We start from the raw sequence: 4,843 nt of genomic DNA on the forward strand, positions 1-4,843 counted from the left end.
GTGAACTTGTAATCTCATTTGTATCAGCTACCGTTTATCCTGTCTTTCCTAAATACAGATATTAGTGAATTCCCTTTCATCTAAAAGAAAGGTATAGCTTCATGACATATGCACTAAGTTAGCCAATAGTATGCCCAATAATAACACGACCAAGGAAATTTGTACTTTGTTCCCAGAGTTTAAGGGGTCATTATATGAAGATAGATTTGTATAAACAAAGGGCAGATACATGTTGAGTATGTATATCTTACTTCTGTTCTACTAGAAGAAGAAAAAGGTACTGTAACTCTTTTAGGTGGAGAAAGGATATCCAGTGCTCACCTCCAGGGGGGTCATTACATCGCCATGTCACAGCCAATACTTGTCTTCAGTACCTTCTACATGTCCTTACAAAATGCAACACTGTTTTCTCCTGCTTTTTGGAAACAGAACATAGAGGCGGTGTTAAGTGGACATCGAGAAAATAACAACGTGGTTCAGAAAAATTAAGTGAACATCACTAAATAAAAATACTGCTACTGAGAGACATCAAGTAATATGATATGTACACATCCTAAAATGTAGATCGCCTTTTGCCGCTCAAAACTTTTGACCCTGTTCTTCTTCCTCCTCCACTCTACAAAATATGACGATCAAAATCAAACGAGAGAAGTGCATTTTTCAACCCTGAACTCTTGCCCTGGTCTAATTTACAACCCCAAACTTCAATACCATCTAAATTACAACCCTCAACTCTCAAAACCGGTCAGGATTCAACCCTCTCCTCCTTGTTGACCGGTTTTGACTAGGGGTGACCAGTTTTGACCGGTCAACGGGTCCAATCAGCATGCCACGGCAGAAAAAAAATTAAAATTTCAAGAAAATATAAATAAAAATCTGTAAGATCAGGAAAAAAATCCGGAAAAAATATTGATAATTGTAAGTATTTTTGTTTTCTCATGGAAATATAGATAATTTTGTTTTTCGGAAATTCAATTTTTTTTACTTTTCCCTGATTTTTTCCCGGAATTTTGATTTTTTATTTCTTTTCCTGGATATTTTTTCGATTTTACAGATTTTTTTAAGAAAAGCATTTGCTGATGTGGCATGCTGACTGGACCTGTTGACTGTTCAAAACTGGTCAATCAGATCAAAACCGGTCAACACAGAGAGGAAGGTTGAATCATAGCCGGTTTTGAGAGTTGGGGGTTGTAATTTAAATGGTATTGGAGTTCAAGGTTATAAATTAGACCAGGGAAAGAGTTCGGGGTTGAAATATGCACTTCTCTCAAATCAAACACCAAAATACCAGAAACCAACAAATCCATGATGCTTATTTTGGCTCTCCTATACTACTGGGAAGACTTCAACTCCTACTAGTCTTCAATTTGAAATAACAGAGTGAAAATCGTGATATAGGGTCAGTTTTGCCATTCTTCATTGCAAGAGCCAGATTCATTTTTATTATGGGAGAAATATATAATTTGTCCCTCAACTATTTTGAAAGTATAGAAATGGTCCCTCAACTCCAAAGCTAGCAAATCTTAGTCCCTCAATTTTTAAAGCCCGATAAGTTTAGTCCTTTGTACCGCTTAGGGTGGTTTGGTGCCTGATGCAGACATGGTTTTAACAAAGTTTGACCATCATGTCACAGAGTTTGACCGCCACATCAATATCCACAAATTAACTCGCCGTTGCCACCGTCATCGAGCCACTACTCCTGTAGGAACTCCGGCAACGGGCCCTCGGTAGGGCCGTGCACGAGGTCGTCCATGGACATGATCCGCTCACGTCAGGACACAAAGATGACCCTCGAGTGGCGACAGCCGTAACTTGCAACGCGTCTCCTTTTCGCCTGCTGCGCAAAGCCGCTCATCGGAGGCACCACAGTGTTGGGCGGGGTGTTGGGTGTGGCCTCGCCATTGAGGAAGGGCACACCGTAGACCTGTTGTGCAGCCCTCAACGCCACCGTCCAAAAATGTGGCAGGCGCACGACAATGTCCAATAAAATGACAATGAAAACCATACCACAGCATCAACAAAACCACTCAAAGTGGTACGAGGGATTAAAGTTATCCGGTTTGAGAAGTTAAGGGACTAAGATTTGCTAGTTTTGGAGTTGAATGATCATTTCTATACTTTGAAGAAAAATCGAGGGATGAAAAATATACTTTTTCCCTTTTATTATCCTTCCCTTCGCCAGCTGTTCTGCAACAAAATACTGTTGTTATTTCTGTGTGTTCCAACAGGAAGATTGGAAAGGCGCTCACATTCATCTAGGGCGTGTTTGGTTCGTTGCTTCGCACCTGGCTCGCACTCGCCGTGCATAATTCTCGATGTTTGGTAGCTTGCACGTCTAATTGGGCCAGGCCCGGTGCGTGCAAAAAGAGCCCCCCCAGCCAGGCTCGCTCGGAACGCAGGTTTTGGGCGTTTCCGCGAGCCAGCACCCGCCGCTGCACGCGCGCCTGTAGCCACGCGAGCAAAGGATAGGGTTTCTCTCCTCGCAGCTCAGACCCGACTCATTCATGGCGCTCCCCTCGCTCCCCTCCTTCTCCTGTGACAGTGGTGGATGTCGCAGCGCCGTCGCCTCTGTCGACATCGCCGGCGGCCATCCTCGCCGCTGCGGAGGTAGAACCCTCCTCCTCCCCTCCCTCTCCATGTCTCCCATCTGTCCCCATCCATCTCTTCTCCCTGCCATCCCCATCTGTCAGCGGCCCGCGCTGCACTCGCGGTGCTTCTTCTCTGATGCGGATGGATGGAGCGGCGGCCTTCTGTGGACATATTCTTTTATTACTTGAATCATCAAATATATATGAAAGTCTTCTGTTTATTTTATATACAAGTACAAGCACACAAGAAATATATTCCACATCATACAGCCTACCAAAGAACATATGTTGTATGCTGCATCTCTCATACAACCCAGATGCAACATACCAAACAAAATCTGAGCTGAGCCTGCCCCATGTCATGCAGCATACCAAACACCCATTTCACCTCATTTTTGCATCAGCTCAACCAGGCTAGCCCCAACCAAGCTCCCTCATGCAATGCATGCTAGATGCACCCAGGGAACCAAACACGCCCCTAGACACTGCTCGTGGTCGATTCAGTCAGGCACGCTATGTATTCCTTGGATTAATCTCTGAAATCATGCATTATTTCACAGATCAAAGTATTCTAGCCTCTAGATTTCGAGGAACCTATTGGCTGCGTGTTTGCGGTACATTTCTTTTCTTTCTCTTTCAGTTTTTTCTCTGTTTCTTTTTCGTGTTGTAATTGCAATAACGCGAAATCTCTCACTGCATGAGCAATCTCTCAGTGTATGCAAACGGTAGACAAAAGTACTAAGCCTGGTTCAGGTATTAGCTTGTTGTTTTGTCAGGTGCATTCTTTCTATTGTTTACTCCACATCTTATACGGCAAAAGATGGCATTAATCAAGACCCAAGATTCAACAGCGCTTTTGCCTTTGGATTTTTCTTTTTTCTGAGGAAACTTCCATAATAAAACAAGAAAACAGAGTGAGGAAATGGATTTTTTCTTTGAGAAAAGGAGCATCGTCCCCTGAATTCAGTATGCACCTATAGTCACCCACAAGACACAGAATCCACTAAAAAGACAAAGAATGCATGGCCCTCCGCTCTATCACGGTTGATGTGTATGCAGTCAAAGTGTATCCTCTCCTAGGACGACGAACATCATCATTGAAAATCATGCCTAAAATGGTGCCAAAGTCATCGTCGTCTTCTTCCTTTTCGGATGACGACAAGTCCTCCAAGACCATCTCCCTCAACCTCTTCATCTACAATTCTATCAGCTAGGTTCAATCCAAACGGCTCGGTTCAAAAAGAAACGAACAAAAAAACTCACCTAGGCAATTGGTCGAACACTTGCATTGCGGTGGTGGTGCACCAGCCGACCGGTGTCGTTTAGACCAAACGCGTGCGAATGACCTGCAGCGATGTGCAAGCAAGGTGAGATGCGGCGGCCGACAGAAAATGAAGAAGTTTCGAAGCAATCCGATGAATCAGCTATGGCGACGGCGGCGGCGTTTCACCTTGATTTTGGCGACGGCGTCGGGGGCCGAAAGGGCTCGACGTCGGGCAGAAGGGCGGCGGGGGCCAAGGGAGGCAACGAGGTAGCGGTGGGTTTTAATGATTTTATTGGTGTTGGTCTTACATGCCACAAAATATTTTTATTAGTAAATCAAGGGGCAATTTTCTCCCATTCCAATGTGTATGGAAAATGAGGTTTGGCCAGGCCTACAACGGTATTACTAGAAAAAGGTGATGAGATTATTATCAAAAGGCTTTGTGATGATTTAGGGCAAGGTATTGAGGAGCTTAGCAATGAAGTAATTTTAATTGCCAGATTGCGGCACAAGAGTCTAGTTAGAATTCTTGGTCATTGCATTCATGAAGAGGAGAAGATTATCATATATTAATACTTACCTAACAATAGGGAATGCCTTCCTTTTTGCATGTTATGTTTCCTTGTCACTTGAACTTCTTAGATTGGCAAATGATATTATTTATAACAAACTTATGCTTGTTGACATTTGAAGATGCTACAACAAAAATCATTGCTTGATTGGCCGACTAGATTCAACATAATGATTGGGATCGCAAGAGGATTTCTGTATCTATAGCTTCGTTCTCTTTCTGCTGAAGATCATAAAATTTAGGAATCCGATAAAATATAGTAACTTAGAGCAGTGATTCTATTGGCTCGTACTTGAGAACTTTGGGGAGATGGAAAAGCAGCTAGAGATTTGCCGATCGTTTGTTACATTATATTTAATATGGGATCATGTTATCTTCGAGATCTTTGTGGATTAGTTTTAATATGGGATCTGGATGGGG

Source organism: Triticum dicoccoides, chromosome 6A (assembly GCF_002162155.2).
Source record: "Triticum dicoccoides isolate Atlit2015 ecotype Zavitan chromosome 6A, WEW_v2.0, whole genome shotgun sequence".
Classification (NCBI taxonomy): Eukaryota; Viridiplantae; Streptophyta; class Magnoliopsida; order Poales; family Poaceae; genus Triticum; species Triticum dicoccoides.